At 41.1% G+C, this 22,645-nt stretch overlaps 1 protein-coding gene and 1 long non-coding RNA gene across 4 annotated transcripts in view; one reads left to right on the forward strand and one right to left on the reverse strand.

Moving 5' to 3' along the window:
- The window catches only part of LOC141769934 (uncharacterized), a 368,813-nt gene extending 354,873 nt beyond the window's left edge, over window positions 1-13,940 (forward strand). Inside the window, exon 3 of the long non-coding RNA XR_012594359.1 lies at window positions 13,853-13,940. This is a non-coding gene — a long non-coding RNA (uncharacterized LOC141769934). The remainder of the gene's footprint in view (window positions 1-13,852) is intronic.
- Window positions 1-22,645, reverse strand: part of fras1 (Fraser extracellular matrix complex subunit 1) — a 310,338-nt gene that overhangs the window by 237,172 nt on the left and 50,521 nt on the right. The gene's annotated exons all lie outside the window — the stretch shown is intronic.

The raw sequence follows: 22,645 nt of genomic DNA on the forward strand, positions 1-22,645 counted from the left end.
AGACTGGATCTTCCTTTTGGGGAGGTTTTGTCTACATTTTTCTTTTTATTTCGAGAGTTGTAACAACACATACCTTTTGTGCATCCACTGCTCCCAAACAAACACACACACACACACACATACACATACACATACACACACAGGCTCTCCAAACACCTCCTGCACCCCCGCTGACAAGATACTTCTCCAAGATGTGATGTTACAAGCACCAAGCTGTGTAGTGGTGTTAACAGGGTGTGTGTGTGTGTGTGTGTGTGTGTGTGTGTGTGTGTGTGTGTGTGTGTGTGTGTGTGTGTGTGTGTGTGTGTGTGTGTGTGTGTGTGTCCCAGGCTGACTGATAGTCCAAGTATACAGACCCCTAAAACACACACTTGTTTCCGTCTCTTAGGAGGACATAGTGTCGGGCGATAAATCGATTTTATTAATTAATTGAAATTAATGGTTTAGGACGATGTTTAGAAATGAGAATAGATTTCCTCTTTAACCTGAGTAATTACGGTTCAGAACTGCCACCGCTGCCCTGAGCGCCCGTAGTTCAGAGTAAACACGACGCTAGAGTTTTCTACAGCGTCCCACCTCGAGCAAACTACTGGTCGCTGTAAAGTTTGTCTAAACTGGAACCTAAAGCAGCACGGACGCAGCAGAGGAAATCAATAGACAGTCTCAACAAAGCCAGGTCATTCATTTTATATGTTGTTCTCGTTTCAATAAAAAGGAAAATCCTTGAAGTCTGATTTGTATCCTCATCTCTCATTAAAGTAAATATAAGTAAATAATGACCTTAAGTTTGAGGAAAGTTTGACAGCTTGTGCCGTCGTCGTCGTCCCAAAGATGCCATGTTCCAGTTGCTGATAAAAAAAAACAAAAGACTCCTCATCATAACGGCACGAGGAAGAGAAAAGCTGCAGGTCCTCATATCAGAGCAGCTGGAACCTGCATAGGTTTGGTATTTTTCTTTTATAGTTCATTCTTGACCTCGAAAGCAGCATTTGACTAAACTATTTCAGCTCAAGGTCCACTTACTCACGTGTTCTGGAGCTCTCAATCATATCACACGGTCTTCATCATCAGATTGAGTTCGCTAGGTCGTCATGGAAACTTAGATCCACGATTCTGAGCTCTTCTGTGACTTTGAGTTGTTGAGCTCATCTGCTGAACAAAGAATGTGTGATATGGTCGAAGGGTTGAGGAGAAACAAGTAAGTGAACCTTGAGCTCTGAGATTGTTTTTGTGATTATTATACACTGAGTTAATGAGTCTTCGGCCTCTCTGTGTTTCTGTTTAAGTTTGATTTAAAGGTGAGAAAATGTCTCAGTGAGGAGTTCCTCCATTATTCAGTGTCTGTGGAGAAGCCCCGGGATCCGACTCCAACAATGAGCTGAATTTTGTTTTAGGGTGGATTTTCCCTTTTAACAAACCCCTCACAAAAACCTTAAGGCTGCAGGAGGTGGGAACATCCCTCCATGCTGATCGGAAGCCAGTAGATTCAAATTCACCCCAACCTTTAGAGTGCAGGTAAAAATGTAAAAGTGTCTCCTCACCGATGGTTGAAACTCTAAACTACCTCCAGTCCTGACTTCCAAACTCAAAGTCACATTCACCGAGTTCATCAGGAAACAGCTCAACTCAGTAAACCAACTGTCCAACCAAACGGCAGAATAACTCAAGGAGGCAGAAATCTGGTAAATGGAGCAAGAAAATGTACTTTCTAAAAATATAACTGGAGAGAGCAAAGTCATTCTCCGGTCCGGCCTTTTTTTTTTTTTGACAAAATTCAACCAAATGAAGATGTCAGAACAAGAATCAGATTCATAAAACTCATAAAAGTAAAACACGTTGGTACATGCATCTAACTATGATTAATTACTGTATATAACTCTTAATGTTTCTAGACATCTGGATGAGGATAAAAACCAAACTACTGTGATGTTTTTTCTTCTCATTTCCATCCAGGTATTGACTTTTGCTCTGTGAGCTACACCTCTCTGATCCTGTTGCTGCTGTAATGACCCAGCTTCCCCTCAGGGATCAATACAAGTTCATCTGATCTGATATCAGCTCCTCGTCTCCTCTCCTCTCCTCTTATCTCATCTCGTCTCGTTTCACCTGCAAAGAAAAAACTACAAAAGCTACAGATTCATCTGACGCTTCTCTAGAAAAAGAAAAAACATTCCTCCGGTTTGAAGTCAGAAACTACCGTATGTTTTTAGATGCAGGATGTTTCCTCGGGGAGGACGCCTAAAGTTGCATGTTTTTTTGTTTGTTTTTCTGTTGTAGAAAAGCTGCTCCTTAACGTACAAAAATACCTTGAATCAACTAGTCACAACTTCTCATAATAGATGACAGAAAACACCCAATCACTCAGACTTTTTCTGCATTCAAACTTATTTCTTATTTGCATTTCGGTCTTTGTGAATCTTTTCATCCATGTTCAGACTGAACATGGATGTGACTCCGTTTCTCTGCACACACAGGTCTCCTGTGTCGTGTCATTTTTCTTTTGAATGGATTGTTTCTTCTTTTGGAAAGTTTTTTTAACCCAATAAACCTCCTGTGACTTCTTTGAATATGCTGAACAAGTTGGATTTCTTATTTCTTTTACCAGTTGGCATCATCTGCATGTGTAAATATACTAGACCGAAGGCCTATAGATTCTTTTACTTTCTTTTCTTTTAATAAAAAACATGCATGTAGCATCCTGCAACTTTCCTACATTATCATAGGGCTGTCAATCAATTCAAATAGTTAATCATAATTAATCACACATTTTTTATCTGTTCAAAATGTACCTTAAAGGGAGATTTGTCAAGTATTTAATACTCTTATCAACATGGGAGTGGACAAATATGCTGCTTTATGCAAATGTGTGTATATATTTATTATTGTAAATCAATTAACAACACAAAACAATGACAGATATTGATCCAGAAACCCTCACAGGTACTGCATTTAGCATAAAACAATATGCTCAAATCATAACATGGCAAACTGCAGCCCAATAGACAACAACAGCTGTCAGTGTGTCAGTGTGCTGACTTGACTATGACTTGCCCCCAAACTGCATGTGATTATCATAAAGTGGGCATGTCTGTAAAGGGGAGACTCGTGGGTACCCATAGAACCCATTTACATTCACTGATCTGGAGGTCAGAGGTCAAGGGACCCCTTTGAACATGGACATGCCAGTTTTTCCTCGCCATAATTTGGTGTAAGTTTGGAGCGTTATTTAACCTCCTTCACTACAAGCTAGTATGACATGGTGCCAGTATCTTCACTCTAGCTTTAAAACTGAGCCGCTATAACCTTAAAATCACGTGTTGCGTTAATGTGTTATTATTGTGTTAACTTTGACAGCCCTAGTAAACATACTAAACTTTAAGAGTCTTTTACGTTAGAAAATATGCATGTCGCATCCTGCACCTTTCCTATATTACTGCTGCAGACCGATATTGATTTAAATCACATCATTTAATTAAGCATGATAACTTTTATAAACTTGTCTTGTCATGTCTGTCAGGCTTCACTTGAGTTTGGAAATAATTCAGTACAAGTAAAAAACATCAGCATGCAGGCAATAAAACATGTAATTGAGCTGGATACAGTCTTGTGTTTCAGTGTTTCTACATCACCTTTTACAGATTTTACAGTTAATTTAATATACTGCCATATGCGCTGATACCTAGCTGTCAGAATAAAGATATGAAGGATGTATGGATTTATTAGTGTGTGAGTACATAAAAGACGAGGAGTGCTGGAGCCTGCAGGCTGAGAAAAGGTGCAGCTGCTCTGAGAGAAACAGTGAAAAGTAGGTCCTCTGCAGCTTCCATCCAAGACGCTGCGCTGCCAGCCTTTTAAGTCTCAAGACCTGGATCCAAAAAGTCTGTATACGGAGGGAAGCCGGCCAACAAACCGTGCTGCGTTGAATGACTTGAGCTGAGAAACAAGAGCCGAGTCTGCCATGCATTCTCTCTCCTCTCTCTCTCCCCCCGGTGAGCACAACGTCGGGGTAATTATTTGGCAGAAGACATTGTGAAACAGATCTGACAGCTGCAATTATGACGATGACGAGGCATGACTGCTGCGCCACCCCGTGATCTGTGTAGCGGTGCAGGCCGTTATGCTGCTATGGATTGGGTTGGAGAGGGAGGAGGGGATGAGGAGGAAGGTTGTCCAGCTGATTGGACCTGATCTGTGATTACAATGACGGTGATGAAGATAAGTTGAAGTATGAACTTTACGGACTCTAAAGAGGGGGATATGGGTATGGAGTATCTTTAAAACCAGAGTGGACAACAGACTAAATCTGGGCCAATTAAAACAAGCCAAACAACATCACCACCTTTAGTGAGTAAGTGTCTGTGGAGGAGACGATCATTATTGCAGTTGCTATGATTCCTCTTCCTCCAACACTACAGGTACAAATGCCTGCTAATGAGCAATCTACGCCTGCAAGCGCTGACATTCCCACATCGACAAGCGAGGAAATGGCGTTGGCGTTGTTGCTCTGTTCTTTTCTCCTGCAGTGGGTCTAAGGATGGAGATGTTAGGAGGTCACAAAGGTGAAGACCCTCTGTTTGTGGTGGTGCATGAGGAGATGCCCACCACTTCTTGCAGCGTGAGTTAATCCCACGCCTCCTGCTATCCCATAGTGTACGTCTCCTCATGCCGTACTATAGCTGGAGGATATTTAGGCTTTAGGCTCCACTGCTAGAGGTACATTTATATTTGTATTATTTGATTTGTTTATTAGTTTCTTAAAAACTCACTGAGGTTTTGCTCAACCAGTGACATCACGTCTGCCTCCGGAGCAGCTTTGCCTCAAGAAACAGTTTCAACTACAACTCTCTGAACTCTTGCAGTCGGTGTTTTACTGGCACTCTGTTGTTATCACAGGAACCCCCTGAGACGTTTCACTGGAAACAATCCCCTTCATTATGCAGGACGAGTATTTACTAGCTTGGAGGAATTGGCAGTGCTGCTCTGGTGTATGTCTGGGTAATCAAAAAACAGTCTAATTTAAGATTTGAAATGACATTTTTATCAGTTCTAAATCCACAAAACAGCTAATGAGATTTATTAAAATGACAAAACTGGCCTCTTAGGAGAACAACAGACTAATGTGACAATGTTTAGCAAAGCACACAATATAATAATCCTAATCCTAACGTCATTATTCTGAGAGTACGTGCACAGTCACATGAAGAGTCTGCAGCCGTACCAGCAGCTCTGTGAGGCTGCAACTAGGCACAGCGGTGCTTTGAGCTAAATGCTAATGTCATTTTCGTGAATATTAGACGCGAAGGTGTGGTACCAGCAGGGTGCAACAAAACCACTTAGTTAGGTTTAGGTAAAACGTTATGGTTGGGCATCAAATAAGTACGTAAACTGAGTAAAACACGTATGGAAAAGACATCACAAACGTCGCTAACTTAACTTACAAAACAAAACACCAGTCTCCTGTTTGAAAGTCCTATGTTTGTCACCTCTCCTCCTGTCTTCTCACTTTTTATTCTACATCACTAGCTCTGAGCGGAGCATATTTACGCTGTTGCATTTACATTGCATTCAGTACAGACTACATGTCGTACAAATGACACGCCAAAAGCAAGAACGGAGTTCTTAATGCACGCTTTTGTCTTGTGCATTATCATGTCATTCACATGTATTTTCATGCAACTGGGTTGGAGGGGAACATGAATGTCTGAACCAAATCACATCCAATAGCCGTCAAGACATTTGACTCAAAACTACAAATATTAACCTCATGGTGGTGCTAGAGGAAAAGTCAACACAATCACCAATGGGATTAGGGTTCATCCTCTGGGCACCATGAGCGTCTGTACAAAATGTCCCAACAATCCATCCAATAGTTGTTGAGTTATTTCAGTCTGAACAGACAACTGAAATGAGCAGCCATGCTGTTAACATGCCTTGTGGACTTCCTGTGCACCAGCCCCAAAAGGTTGGTAGAGAAAATCGAGTGTCTGCCATCCGTCCAATCACCTTTACGAAGATAACTCTAAAAGGTCAGCGCCTCCGATCGATACCCCTCAGAGAGCAATTTACAGTCGTCACCTGTCAAGTGAACGCAGCATCCAGACCTCAGGGCCAATCAGCCGGCAGACATGACATCACTTTAAGATACTCGTCAGAGAAGTACAAGAGCTACCAGGAACCTTAAGGGCTCCTCCAGGCTTCAGACCCCCAGAGAACCAGCAACGGTTCCTTAAAGAACTGTTCCACCACTCTAACACACCATTTCCATTTTCACACAAGTCAAAGCTTTCAGTTTATTCTCATTCTACGATTTCTATATGAGATATTTGAATAACCCACAGAGGGACAGATAGAGATTTCTTGCTTTATAGTTAGATGCTGAGTATGGACCGTTGTTATCTGAGACACACACATTTCTTCAGCATTTTTTGGATATTTTTCTGAGAATTATTCAACAATTTTAGGACATTTTTCAGACTTTTGTCAGACATTTTTGGGAAATTTTTTATAACTTTTTTTTCGGAAATTTTCAGCCATTTCTCAGACTCTTTGGGTCATTGTTTTGGACATTTTTCAGATATTTTTCTGACATTTTTTCGGACATTTTCTGGTCATTTTTTTCGGACATATATCAGACTTTTTTTGCCTTTTTCAAACAATTTTCCGGACATTTGGGGATTTTCTTCTCCCTTTTTCAGCCATTTTTCGGACATTTGTCGGACATTTTTTTTTTATATTTTTCCAACCTTTACTTGGACATTTGTCCAACTTTTTTCCATATTTTTTCCAACTTTTTTCCAACTTTTTTCTGACATTCTGTTGGACTTTTTTTTCGGATATATGTCTGCCTTTCTTCTGCCTTTCTTCTGACATTTTTCCGACATTTTTCCCATCGATAACATTGTACATTCATATGATGCAGCTTCTGTTGTTCTACTCTGAGCTGTACTGAAAGCAGATCTACACTTCTGAATTCATCACTGCCAACATGAGTTTGAGGGGATTAATAAATACCAAATAATATTATTTTGCAACACCTGCATTTTGTTTCTAAGTTTAGCTGTCAAACCACTGCACATAGCAGAACATGTATAATCAAAATGACACTGAAGTTTCTAAACAGAAAAGTGTTCTGCAACACAGGAACTCGAGTTTGTTGGTACATTTACAACATTTTAGCAGCGATAGATTCACAGGAGAGTGACTGCTCCAATATTATTCCTAAATACGAGACACTGTATGTCTGAGATACAAATCCAGCTCCATTAAAAAGACTTTCAACATATTTGTTCTTGATGATTGACTCAGATTTACCCAAATGTACTGAAAGCTTGTTATCTATGCGCCACTCTCTTACACTAGAAGATATAGCAAGCTTTGATACACACACACAATACTTGTTAGTAGATACATTCACTGGTGGTTTTGATCTTTTCATGGTAAAAGAAATACACAGAATATCAAAAGACTTATTCTCCAGGTTCTTCACGCCAAACACTGTGATTATTTCTCCATATTTCAGTAATAATCTTTTAGTTTGTACAAAAAAAAGACAAAAACGCTTCATTCTTAGCAGACAGGAATCCCTTAAAAACTTCAGACAGGCCTTAGCCATCATATAATATATACAAACACACCATATACAGTAATATAAACTCCTCTAATCCTTTGAATTTAACGCTTCAAGTTTCCATTAATTTGCAAGTTTAGTGGACAGGCTGCTGGAACAAAACCTAATAGAAGTTATCCATGTATTTAAAAAATCCAATTCACTTGTTTCACACCTTAAACAACTCCTAATCTAAATGTGAAGTATTGAAAGGGATGTTAAAATATGAAATCAAAGGGATGAAAACCATGTTAAAGTCAAGGCCTTTGTCAGTAGTACAGCTGTGACTCAGTCGGGGTCCTTCCTCTACCAGCTTGATGAAATCTTCACACCGCATGTTCAACCTAAACATGCAATTCCTCTGCAATAAAGAGAATCCTTAATCAGAGAGCAGAGCGGGTTGCACAAGCCCGTCCATGAATCTTTAACTCTACCTGTAAATGTCAATGAATTCTGGGTATTTTTAGCAGCAGTGTGGCATTTTATTCCACCCCATATCACGCCAACATACGAGAGACAAACTCAGGATCAGCTCGACTTAGAAATTCAGCCTCACGCTGTGCATCACATTTTCTGTCTTTACCGAGAGTCAAGTGTTAACCACTTATAGACTCCACTGCAGCTTAAATTACAAGTAATGCAAGAAGTCCTGTGTGGTAAATCATCGATCATACAGGCATCACTTTGATCTTTGGAGGTGATCATCATTTCTCTATTTTTGACATGTGTTGCATCTGTTTTGGTCGGATTATAACAGCAGAGACCTCGCTCGCTGCAATAACTACATTATTCTCCTCCCAGGAGGCGCTTTCATGTGGTTCAGGAGGGAAGAAATTCTTTGTAACAAAGGTCAACATGTCAAGGAAGTCTTGGTTATTTATTATTTTTGTCCTTTACTTATTTATCTGCCTCACATTTATCTTTTTTTTGCTTTTTTATGATTATTACAATTTCTATCAGCACATTATTTGCAGTTTTTTGAGGTCACTGTGATTGACGTCAGTTTGTGATTCACCTTTTCTTGTTTTCTAAACAGTTTATGTGTGAGTTAGGTTCACTGCATGCTAACATAGATTTAGATATGCTCATGGTTTTATCCATGTCATAATAAAGGATTTTAAATTCACAACAATGGTACGTGTCCGCAGCGTTCTTCCCATGCTTCCCGTTCATTGTCTATGTAAGCAGCTGTGCGATGCATTCTGGTAGCGTGGCGGCGCAATTCAAGAGGTGTGGCGTCACATTGCCGACTTCATATAAATCAGGGGCGTCCGGCGCGACTCTCCGCCTCTGGAAACTCTATAGAAACTTTTAAACTAACGGTTGTCGATCTAAAATAAAGACAGATTCAGCAACTGCATGGCTTCTTTCTCACATAAAATGTTTTCAGAAACACATTTCGGTGAACTATTTTTGTAATAGAAGAGAAGAAAGTTTCCAAACGAGCCGCCATGTCTGTTCCGGTTTGAATGCTGGGAGCAGCAGCCCGCGAGAGAAAGCTTTCGTCCAATTAGGTGCCTCGTGTCTAGTGGCAGCCCATCAAGTGTCCAATGCTGGGAAGCGAGGCGATCCCTCACGATAAAAAGGCCCCTGTTGACATGTACCATCAGAGTGCCTCGGATGTTTTCCAGACTGCCATCCTACAGAAAGGACTTCCTCTCAAAGCAAGCTGGACAGTCACTGTTTTCATATTATTTGACTACTTGCCCCATCCTTGAAGAGCTCTTTAGTCCTGCTTTTTTACTTCAACATTACCAACACCGAGTTTCCCGACCCAGTGCAGCACAAACAAGCTCTGATAAACCCGCTGTACACAGACAAAGTTAACAGACTAGCTGGTACAGAACGTGGAACATCTGGCAGCTAAAGAGGCAGATATGACACAAACATGAATGATTATGTTGTTCCGTGTCTGCTGGGTGCATAAATAGGCAACTGTTTGCTAACATATTTCACATAACTTTAAAATCCAGTGTGTGTTTCAGCTTGTTGTGAAGTTCCTTTGCCCCGTGGTGGCCAATAAAAAGCGATTTAAGCAACTAAAATGACCTTAATTTTTAATGAATATCCCCGTTACAAGAACTTCTGTAAGCACCACTCACTTCACTTCCAATCGATAGTAAGGAGGAGAGTGAGTCAGAGTCACCAGCATTGTATCCTGACAATAGGTGAAACAGAATACTCCTGTGACCTTCGAGAAAACCGGCGTGTACAGCAGAAAAGTGCTGGCGGAGGAAATGAAGAGCCGAGGAGGAAAAGGTGGAAGAGGTATTTTTACCTCAAGACAGGAACAAATTATACATATTAGAGGCAGCAGAGGAGGAGGAAGGGAAGGAGACGGGGTGTGTGACTCAGGGGCGACGGGGGCGACGGGAGGTAATTGTTCAAGAGATGAGATTTTGGATTACAGGAAGAGACAGGAAGTCGCTCTGCTGTCCTGAAATGACTTTTTCTTTTGTGCAGTTTTATAATGTTTCTGACCTAGAGACGCTCTCTTAAAACAGTCAGCTTGACAATAGGAGTTTGGTGGTTGTCAAGATCGTATCTCTTCTTGTGAATCTTTGCTTTCATGTGTCACCGGCGTGCTGATGCCGTTAGCTGAACTTCTCCTCCCGCTGCTGCTGGCGTGAGCAGGTGCTGATGTGAATCCATGACAGCCCCGTCCATATTTAGTAAAGCTCTGTGATGACTCCACAGACCGTCCCTCTGCCTCCAACCCACATTATTTTGGTGGCAAAGACTTTCCCGGCACCGGCGACAAAAAACAGCTGCAGCCGGGCGCCACAAGGAAAACGCTGCAGCTATTTTAACTTTCACTTTGTAACCGAATATCAGAGGGAGGGGGGGGGAATAAAGTCAGCAGCTATAACAGGAGTTATTTAGCCAGATAGATTGAAATGAATATGTAGTTGAAGTGAACATGTTCACACAAAAAGTGGATTAATAACAGACGTCAGTGGAGTAAAACATTCCTGACGCCGATAGGCAGGCGGCGGGCAGGCGGCGGGCAGGCAGCCATTATGAATCAGATGATGGACGCTCCCGGCGCGGCCGACATCGCAGCAGCAAACATGATACTGAGAGCCAACTATTCGTAGCCTCATAAAGGAAACTGCCGCTGTGCCGTTACTGTATTTATCCATCTTGGCTCAAATGTTTTTCTGCCACAGGGAGAGAAGTCATGAAGGGAGTCAGGACTGAATGTTTGTCATGTGGAGCTCCGCAGCAGAGATGGAAAGTAACTAAGTACATTTACTCCACTTCTACTCTCACAGGAAATATTGCATTTTCTATTCCACTACATTTATTTGAAATAAAACATATGATGCATTGGTATAGATTTAACTAGAGAATGGTAAAAACAACGCACTATAGTATCCACACTGAATTATGTCAACAGTAGACTCAGTGCTGCTGCGACTACCCTTGACCCACTGGATGCCATTTATGTACCACAATGCAGTTCCATTCATCACTCAGTGAGTTAGAACTGACAAGCTCAGAGGTCAACACTGACATCTAGAAACATCACTAGACCTGTGTTGTCATTTATAAAGTCCATGTTCAAAGTGAACAGCTTTAAATGTTCCTCATACCAACTCTTAACTGGGGAATACTGGTTTCCAGTAACACACTTTTTGCTGCGTTGAGGAACGCCCAACTTTGGAAAAGGTTGAGATAATGAAAAGGAACAAAGGTGTCATAAATCGGGAGAAATACGGGAGAATTGTGACACTGGGAGGAAACCGGTAGAGGGCCATGAAAAACGTGAGTCTCCCGGAAAAATCGGGAGGTTTGGTAAGTATGGGACGGACCCAGATCCGGCTTTGCTACAACCTTCGACCTGCAGTCGGAGCTCCGGCGGGAGTTGGAGACCCGGCAGCACGACTCCTCCTCCGCCCAGGAGCAGAGCTTCACCTCACTGCTCTGCCTGGGAGCCGACACCGACACCACGCTGCTGGAGGCCCAGGCCGTATTGCTGGGCCCGCTGTAGCAAAGGGAGGCACGGGAGAACCAGAACCAGGACTGAGCAGAGCAGACTGTCAGACCCTGCTGCAGTAAAATGAGAGGTTTCCTAAAGGGAGTCTGGTGCTACCGCTTTTATCTACAGGGACCACCAAAATCAACACAAAATGAAAGATCCTCATAGTAACTTTTAATAATATTTGAGATTGTTTTCAGATCTCTCTTGCAAAAAAATTATGTTGAAGTTAAATAAATAAAACATTTATATATATTTAGGCAATTATTACTGACATTACTAAAGTAAAGAAGACCAGAGTTTTATTGCAGTATTGCCTTCTTACTGAAGATCTGAACACTTCTTCCACCCATCACTGCTGCAGAGTCTGTTTTGACAGCGTACATCTTCTGTCAGGTGCAGACATGATTTATTTAACTGAAATGCACCTTTTAAAGAGAAGTCTGCTGCTTTACATCTGAAAGTTCAAGTTCTTTGCAGTGAAGAAGAAGAAGAAGTGTGTGATGAACCAGTGAGAGGTGGTTTAGAGCTTTATTTAAGCTCCAATTAAAATCAATGCGACCATCACTGCAAATATTGGACTCATTACTTCTACATAAATAACATATAATATGCTGCATAGATTATTGAAGTAATGGATCTGATACTTCTTTCTCCTGCAGAGTTTGTTTTGAGGACATTCAGTTGAGGATTCTTTGCTTTTTGCAGAAGCTGTCATGCTTTCATCCTGTTTCTATTAACTGTGGATGATAGTTTTCATCCTCGTGTCTGTCAGTTGTCATATAGACGGCTGCTGTAACTGCGATGGCATTAACTGAAGTGCAGCTTTGAGCAGAAAGCAAAGAGCCATCTTTAAATTTGACGAGTGAAAAAGCATCTGAACGGTCTGAGGTGGATGGAAGCACATTAAAGATAATTCGAGCATCACTAACGCCTCTTTTATCTTTATATTTTTATTTAGATCAAGGGAATTCAAATCCACTATTCATATTCATCCAGCCTCTCACCTCCTGCGTGTATCCAGCTGTATAGTGCTGCTGCTAAATTGCCGTATTGTAAAATGTTGCACTCCACTGTGTCCTTCATCCGTCTCATTAGCGGAGCGTTCACTGCCACGTTTTTTTGACAGATGAAAAGAAAGCACAACGTGATTTGTCTTTGCATTTTCTTTTGGAGACGGAGCGGCGTGAATTTAGAAAGCGTGCGGTAAAACATGTAAGCAGCGAAGGCAACATCTGTAACGCATAAAAGTAAAAGTGGCCCACGAGGAGTCCCGAGGCACTCGAGAGAGACAAACAACACAAAGATGAAATCAAAGATGACTTCCTTACCTTGTCAACTAATCACTGCAACAACAAAAGCATATAGTACGCATATTCTAAGATCTTCTTCTATTTGGCATTAATATCTTTCCTTTTTTCTGTTTCTGTCTTCTACACTACATATTTACTGTACCTCTGCTGCTCTGAAAGCAGCCTGCTCTCCTAAAAATTACAACAAAACTGCACTGTCAGTGAAGTTTCTAGGTATTTTCTCCCACGTTACATTTCTTTTCGACGTATTATACATCTCTAATCAAAGTCTGCGTAAGCCCGTACTTATTTAAACCCAAAACATGATCTTTTATTAAAATTAACCAAGTAGTTTTGTTGCCTAAACCTAAACGTAATTGAGAATGCAGTTTCGTTGTATGGGAACGTAATCTAAAACGCCAACAACGTAAATCAAAACACCAAAAGAGCCTCAAATGTGTCCCATGTGGTTAAACCATAGACTGTATATAAGAAGTAAACGTAGTCCCCGTGACGTCACCGTTGACTGCTGTTTTGAAGCCTCGAGTTTGGCATTTTGGCCGTCGTCATCTTGGTTATTTGCAGCCAGAAGTGACACGAGAGGGTGGAGCTGAACACTGATCGATTAAACGCAAATTAATCACACATCTGTTCAAAATGTACCTTAAAGGGAGATTTGTCAAGTATTTAATCCTCTTATCAACATGGGAGTGGACAAATATGCTGCTTTATGCAAATGCATGTATATATTTATTATTGGAAATCAATTAACAACACAAAACAATGACAGATATCATCCAGAAACCCTCACAGGTACTGCATTTAGCATAAAACAATATGCTCCAATCATAACATGGCAAACTGCAGCCCAACAGGCAACAACAGCTGTCAGTGTGTCAGTGTGCTGACTTGACTATGACTTGCCCCAAACTGCATGTGATTATCATAAAGTGGGCATGTCTGTCATGACAGTTTTTCCTCTCTAAAATGTGGCTTAAGTTTGGAGCGTTATTTAACCTCCTTCACGACAAGCTAGTATGACACGGTTGGTACCGATGGATTCTTTGGTTTTTCTAGTTTCATATGATAGCAGTATCTTCACTCTAGCTGAGTGAACCTATTTAAGGATGTCTCCTCTGTGAACTTGTGATTGGTATTTGTCATTAACACCTCATATTTTAAAGAACAAACGGTTAATTGAAAAATAGTTGAGAGATTAATGGCCATTGTGTCTCCATATGGAGAATACTGGAGGCTTCATATTTCATTGTGTACGTTCAATAATCTGCTGGTTGTAATCACCAGACAGCCGGAGCAGAACGGACTCTGATTGGTGGAGACTAGCTGCAGACTCACATGCTCAAGATGCCTCAGCGAGGACAGCCGGCAGAGAGCGAACGCCGTGATGAAAACTGGCATTAGTCTGCACTTCAGGGACCGGCAACAAGAGACATGTCCACTAGTGAGGGATCACAACATCCATCTAATACATCCCATACAGGACTGTGACTCCTGCTAAGACCATACCAGTGTTTATTCACGTTTTAACTACAAAATGCATGGATGTGCATCTGTCATCTTGCACGTTATTTCAGCATTTTTCAACACTCGTGCAGGAGGGAAAAAAGATGTTTGTTTTGAGAGTTTGATACCAATAAGTAGTTTGGACATTAACAGAGCTGTATTGGGAGAAAAAGTGGATGTTGTGATGAGAAGAATGATGTGAAGTTGCAGACTCTCAAGTCTTGCTAGTGTCCTTGAACGCACCACTAGTGAGAGTTTATAAGAGTTACAACACTACAACCTTGAAACACTGTAAAGGCAGACGATGATGTTCACTGAGATGAACTGAACTGACACCAGTGGCTGCCTGGAGTGAAGGAAATCAATGTAAAACCACTATTACAGTAAATGGTCAGTTGTAATGTGAGGTATACAGGTACACGAGGATTTCTGTTTGGTTCGTATTGATTCAAGTTTCTGTTTTTCAGCTGTTTAAAGAGAAGTCAACAGGAGCCTTACAGGGATATATGACTTTGTTCTTGTTATTCTTGAGGTATTATGATTTTTCTTATAAAATTATGACTTTGTTCTTATAATATAATGCTTCTTGCTTCTATAATTCTTGTAAAACTACAACTTTATTCTCAGGATTTTGACTTTTTCTTCATACTAACATGACTTCCCCCCCATAAAATGACATTATTCTCAAAAATTAGGACTTTTGTCTCGTAATACTATGGTTATTCTTGAAATATTATATTTTTAATTGTAAAATTATGACTTCTTGTATTATGTCTTTTGATATACGTACAATGACAACATTTTATTCTGCCGACTGGTTTTCTAAACTATACTCTTATACTTAGTTATGAGTTTTAAAATGATATGTTTTGTACATTTCACATCCTCCAAACTGAACTCCAGAAAGGATTGTTTGTTCCACAACCTATCATGCTACTTTCATCGTTGTTTCTGACGGATCATTATCACAAGTAGAAGAATAAGAATAAGAGGCCGATTGTGAGTTGAAATGTTTTATTCATTTGAACAAGTCCTTGCGGTATTTGCAGTGTCATGTTGTACCAAACCAAATATCATTGAAGTGATTAATGTCCTCAGTCTCAGAGTATCTGAAACCAGTCTGACAGTCTGACAAGCTCCAAAAAATGAACCAAGAAGCTGAGATAAGCTGCTGTTGTTCTCTTGAAATAAAGAGGTTTTGTTGATAAATGTATGCAGTCAGTTGAAGTTTCTGCTGAACTTTTGACCTTCTCAGTACTTTTCTCTTTCTTGTTATTGTATTTTTTTTAGCATGTAGGATTTTTAATTTATGAAACTCTATGTGGGAGTTTTTCAATATTTTGAAACTGTGCATACGAAGCGGTTCAGGGTATTTCTGTTGTGTTTGCGGTGGAGATGACGGCCTCGTATTGATTTCCTCTCAGAGTCTGAAGGGGAGTTTTTGGCTGCAGGAGCAGAGAGCGACATGACTCGGCTTACTCCGCCTGCCAGTTGTTTACATATTTCACATAACTTCTTCTGTTGTGCCTCCAGGCACCTGCTGCATGCGCCGCTCAAAACGCCTCGCCGCCGGCCAAATATCCACTAGCTGCTCTGTCAGTCTGCATCTGCTGGGTAACAGCAGAAACCGCAGCTTTCTGCCCGTCTGCCCTCCTGAGTGAGACGCCGTGTTTGTGTTGACAGGCCGAGGACGAAGCTGAGCCGCTACGCTCTCTAGTTCCTCTGTAGTTACTGTGTTTACTCGGCTGGTCCAACTTGTCTCACCTTGTTCTGAACCTCCTCTCCACCTTTCAACCTCCGTTCATTTGCTGACTAATGTGCAGTTGACATTTAACACTTTGGAAGGAACGTAAATCACTGAGTTTGCATGCTTTAGCCTCGTGACTGAATACATGAATGAATGTTCTTTTGTGTGTCACACCGTTGAAATGAGCCGTTCCATGGTTGCATTACATGGATGCAATAATAGTACATAAGAATGAGGAAAAGAAAAAAAACAACATTACAATAGATTTAAATTTTATGAGTAATGTTATAAAAATTATGTCTGCATTTTCAGAAAATTTTCAGATATGTTGAATCTCGACGTTTCTGAACCAAAAATACGTTTCATATCAACATTTCTACATACCGGTATAGACAACAAGGTTTAGACAAAAAAAACGCCTTGGTTAGATTTAGTAAAAGATCATGTTTTGGATTAAAATAACTGTGTGCTTTTGATTTCATACGGGACATGAACAGCGATCTCCTGGGTCAACGTATTCTCACACAACGGTTCGTATGATATCTTAGAAAAAGTTATTCCTCATTTTTGTGTTTTCCTACGAATGTCCAGCAACACGTGTCAATTTCCGCGCGTTACATGCATACAGTCTTTTCAAAATAAACCTCTGTCTCCACAGGAAACTACTTAGTTAGGTTTAGGAAAAGATGGTGGTTTGGTTGAAAATAACTATGGAAGTGGCGTTACTTCAGTACGGAAGTTGTGTGACAAATAAATCAGCGTTACCTTCTGGTTTCGCCAAGATGTGAATATTACAGGCGTGTATGAAGGTGCAGTACCAGCAGGAGGCAACAAAACCACTTAGTTAGGTTTAAGAAAAACATCATGTTGACCTTAAAATAAGTACGTAAACTTAGTAAAATACATACGGAAACAACGTCACAAAAAAAACACACGACAAACGTCACTAACGTAACTTACAAAAAAGAAAGAACTGTTTCTGTTGGACCGATCCACCTCCCCTCTCGCCCACCATCAGCAGTCTTCTCACTCTTTATTCTCCGTCACTAGCTCTGAATGTAGCATATTTACACAATGCATTTACATTGCAGTCAGTACAGACTACATGTCGTACAAATGAGACGCCAAAAGCAAGAACAGTGTTCTTATTGCATGCTTATCATCTCATTTACATACATTTTCGTGCGACCGGGCTGATGGGAACGTCATTTTGAAGATGCGTAAAATTATTGTATTGAGCTGATTTTTTTCCCCTCAACAGGAATATTTTTTCCCGCTCTATTCTCTGGTGATGTAGTTTCTGTTGTATACACTTTTATTCAGTTCCACCGTTGTGCTGCTCAGACTATTCAGCTGCTTTCTCTAAAAGAGTATCTAATAAAATACAGAAATGTTCAGTGAAACTCAAATGTTTAAGAGCAAAAGTAAAAGCTTTGCAGGTTCATTTCTCAGTTTGTTAAGATGTTTCTCCGCATCCAGACATGCTCATCAACACACTACCAGTCCACTCACAGAGCAGCAGTGGATCGGGTCAAACTGTCACAAATAACAACAACATAACCTTTTTCATGCATGAGAGCTGATGCAAAAAAACCTGCTCCAGAAACCTCGAAAATGTTTCTTTTCTGCCCTCAGACCTGAACAGATTCCAGTCACGGCTCTCTGACTCCCTGACGGGGCTTTTCTGTTCCCACCTGGCCTGGTGGCTCTAAAAGGAAATTGATCTTTAGAAACCAGCTCCTGAGTTTTGGAAAAATCATCGCTCACTCTGTGCCACACGCCAGCAGCCCTCTCTGATGACCGCTCATTTTTCTTAGGGTCCTGGAGTACATGACAATTTGTTCGGTGCTTTCTGGAGGAAAAAGCGAGCCGCCAGTGGAGTGGGCCGCACCGACTTTTAAACAGAGCTACACCTCTGACCTCACATTCACCAGCCTCCATAAACACTCCTTAAACATCTCTGACAAAGCCAGATTCATCATCTTAACCCTCCACTGAACCACTTTGAAGCACTCTGCACATCAGTCCTTCTTACAACCTCACAGCTCGCCGTGCGTTAGGTGAAGGAGATCCAGCTCCGGACCCCAGGCGGCTGTCGCCATAATCGAGCTGACGAGCAGAGAGTCGTCTTTCTTTCATGAAAACCTCCTCAAAGAAAAAAACACTCTCACATCGGGGAAAAGAGCTCTGAGGGGGGAAGACTTCCTTCAACTTATGCGGAAGAATAAATTGGGCTTTTAGATGAGCAGAACGGCCTTGAATTCAAAAAGAAAAAAAGGAATCAAAGAGGCGAGTGGAAATGTTCTCATCTGCCAGGATGCGGTGAAGTTCAGGGAGGAAGGAGGAAGGTTCTCTCTCATGTTCTTCAGACGGAACAACAGCTGATTTAGTTAAAGGAGGAACATTTATTAAACTTCACCAAAGATCTGAGCATTAAATAATCACAGGAAACTAATGATGGCGGAGATGATTCGATTGTTTGTGTTTCCTAATAATGAAAGAGGGAACAAAGTATATGTCGACACACCGTTTAGAGCTTAAAAAGTAATGCATTATAATTCGTATATTTCCCATGTAATCAATTCATATTCATTCATCGTAATCGTGAACCATGAAGTATAAAGAGTGACAAACGCCGCGTAGGGAGGAGGTCGGGGTGGATGGGCAGCTCAAAAAACACCGGACTTTCACCCGTTTTCCCGTCTGAAAGCAGAAGTGAACGTTGATTTATTCATCCCATAATATCGTTACTTAAGTAACGCCACTTTCTTAGTTATTTTATAACTCGAACTATGATCTTTTTCTAACCAAGTAGTTTTGTTGCCTAAACCTAAGGAAGTCGTTTCCCGTGAAGACGGACGTGTATTTTGAAAAGACTGTGTGCATGTAACGAGCAGAAATTGACACGTGTTGCTGGACATTCGTTGGAAAACGTACGCAAAATAAGATCATAAGATATCATATCATCATGTTGTATGAGGATACGTTGATATTTTACTATCAATCAGATCCCCAAACAGAGGATGTGGAGTGGCTTTCTTCATGATAGAGTTTGACAATAGTTATCATAATAGAATTCATTCATGAAGCACTTTGTTCAAAAAAAGTGCTTTAACCAAATTGAATAAGGTTATACAAAAAGGCTTACAATAAAAATATTAGGGCTGTCACAGTTAACGCGATAATAACATGTTAACGCAAATTCATTTTAATGCCACTAATTAACACAACTTATGATTTTTCAGTTGCAGTTTTAAAGCTAGAGTGAAGATACTGGTATCACATTAAACTATAAAACCTAATGAATCCGTCGGTACCAACCATGTCATACTAGCTTGTTGAGAAGGAGGTTAAATAACGCTTCAAACTTATGCTACATTTTGACGAGGAAAAACTGTCATGACCATTTTCAAAGGGGTCCCTTGACCTCTGACCTCCAGATGTGTGAATGTAAATGGGTTCTATGGGTACCCACGAGTCTCCCCTTTACAGACATGCCCACTTTATGATAATCACATGCAGTTTGGGGCAAGTCATAGTCAAGTCAGCACACTGACACACTGACAGCTGTTGTTGCCTGTTGGGCTGCAGTTTGCCATGTTATGATTGGAGCATATTGTTTTATGCTAAAATCAGTACCTGTGAGGGTTTCTGGACAATATGTGTCATTGTTTTGTGTTGTTAATTGATTTCCAGTAATAAATATATGCAAACATTTGCATAAAGCAGCATATTTGTCTACTCCCATGGTGATTAAATATTTTAATTGATTGACAGCCATAAAAATTACATTTTCATAAGCAACATAAAAGAGAAAAAGAAGTCGTTCTATATCTTGTGTTTTCAGAAGTGATTAAAGAACATCCTGAGTTGTGCCTGAGGACCTCCCACTGTGTGTAGCTTGATAAGGATGCAGTCATTCAGTCTACTGGGGCCATGGATCTTAAAATCAATCCTGTAACTACCTGATAGATAGTCCATGTAAAGACTTTAAGAGGGCAGTGATATGATCTCTCTTCTGGGTGGTTTTTGTTAGCAGTCTGCTGCATTCTGCACAATTTGGAGTCAATGACTTGTTTTCAGCCCGATTTTAATATCAACTGATCCATATGAGGCCTTAAAGAGAGGCTTTCATCAATTGTGACGCCTGGTCACAATCTCAACATGAGTACCTTGTGAGGACACGATGCAGAGAAGAGCAGCTGGCTCCTTCTCTTAGTTAGAAAAGAACATGGCCTCGGTTTGCTCTGCATTCAGCGCCGTCTGACGTGGAACAGGTGTGACTGAATGCAGACTGCAGATGTTCAATACTAAAGCGACAGTACATGCACATCAATAAACATTTCATTTCATTCAACAATGTGTGATGATAACTGTAAAGGTTTAACATTTCTCTCTGAAATGGAGAGGGAAACGATAGGAAAAACTGCACTGAGCAAACATACTTTATTTCCACGTCTGTCTATAGACTGATATTTATTAAGCTGTATATATATCTATATTTATTTAAAGCCACAGCTGTGATAGGAGGGTGTAACGCTCGATAGAAGTGATTACTCAGCCTGTTTGTGAATGTCACGCCCCTTCGTCTTTCTCACCACACACTCCTCCATGAAGGATTAGATGTAAGCTGCTGTGTTTATGGACCAGGATCAACACCATCCCTCCTTCACTCTCCATCCTCTCTCCTCTTCCTCCTCCTCCTCCTCTCTGTTCTGATAAACCCGAGGGGGGCGGACGCTGGGGTCAGGAGTTCCCTCCAGCACGCTGAGCTGAGCAGCAGCACTGCCACATTGATATTGATTGAAATTTTGACATTAATAAATAATGACCTTGTTAGATTTGGGATGTCTGTGTGTAATTACAGTGAACAGATGAGACGTAACAGAGCAGACTGACCGCCTCAAGAGGCCTCGACTCGGCATCTAATGTTATACAACACAAGGTTCAATTCAGAGGTAGCGCTCTATAGCACCAAGCAGGAAGAGAGTTGTTTCTCAGCAGGGTCATGAGGTTAATGAGAAATATTGTCTTCATATTCAGGGGTTAAAAGTAGCGCGCCTGCACAAGCGTGAGACTGTATATGCGCAAGATTTTTCAATAGTCAGGTTTTAGTGAAGATGCATGTGTTGAGAAGTAGTGAGCATACGACTGGCTAAATGAGAGTTGGATTGAACTGCACGAGTTGTGTGAGAGTTTGTAAACTGACGTTTTGACATAGTTTTCTGTTGTTAAACGCCGCATCTATTTACTTCAATTCATCAAGACTTGTCTCTGTTTTTGTATTCTTCGTTCATCGTGGAGGCATGAGAAGAATTCAAGGTAACACGTGGTGAGTAACTGACAAACAGCAGACTTTTAACCAGGAGATCTACAGTACGTTGTTGAGCGGTGTTTTGTTTTGTAAGTTACGTTGGTGACGTTTGTCACGTGATTTCTGTTGACGTTCTGTGACGTGTTTTCCTTAGTTGTTTCCGTACGTGCTTTACTTAGTTTACTTACTTAATTTAAGCCCAACCATGACGTTTTCCTTTATCCTTACTAAGTGGCTGTCTTGCCTAAACATATCTGCAGACATTTGGCGTTCAAATGACACATAAAGATGCTAAAATGCGTTATTATTGCGTTAACTTTGACAGCCCTAGTTCTTTCCTTTTCCCTTCCTTCTTAATACATGTCTTCCTAATTTATCTGGTTCCTTCCTCCCTTTATTCGTTCTGTCTTTCTTTCATATTTTCTGTGTGAGCTGATCTGAAGGCACAGAGACCCCCGAAACTGGACATACAAACTAAACTAAGCTTCATTTTAGTTTTTCATAAACTATTTGCCTGCTGGTGGTTTTACTAGTTGGAGTTTGTTTTGTTCCTGTATGTGGTGTCATGACTTTTACTTAACCGTCATTACTGTTTTTCTACTTGAGGGCAGAGCAGCAAAGCTGCGAACACAACACTGACTCTGTGATTTTTTAGTTGTAATGGTGAGCTTGAGGACAGGTTTAGAGATCCAGTATGCGGATGACACATGGAGATAAATAAAATCATCCCCGAGGCGGACAGGACGGTGGATATCATTTCCTGCCGCTGGACAGAGAGGCTGATGTGGCGGATATCCACCTGTTGTTCCTCGCAGCACATCCACTGCATACACTGACATTATTCTGAAGCGACAGGAGAGGAGGCTGAAATAGCAGAGCGACGGCGAGGCGACCTCTCCGTGGGAGGGAAGAGCCGGACAGATGGATGGAGAGAGAAGGAGTGGGAGGAAGCAGCCGAGCGTGTCGGCACAAATCATCTTCACGCCAGAGGCTACGTGACAGGTGACTGCAGCACATTTCTGAGGCCTCGGGGTCCGCTGGGGGATAAACGGGCAGCGAGGAGCTGCAGCGGGTAAAATGTGACAGACAGACTGGAGGGCTTCAGGTTCAAGTGCCACCTGGGAGAATCTGACTTACCCGAATAAAAACTACCACAAAGATCCTCTCAGAAAGGAACCTA

Source organism: Sebastes fasciatus, chromosome 6 (genome assembly GCF_043250625.1).
Source record: "Sebastes fasciatus isolate fSebFas1 chromosome 6, fSebFas1.pri, whole genome shotgun sequence".
Classification (NCBI taxonomy): domain Eukaryota; kingdom Metazoa; phylum Chordata; class Actinopteri; order Perciformes; family Sebastidae; genus Sebastes; species Sebastes fasciatus.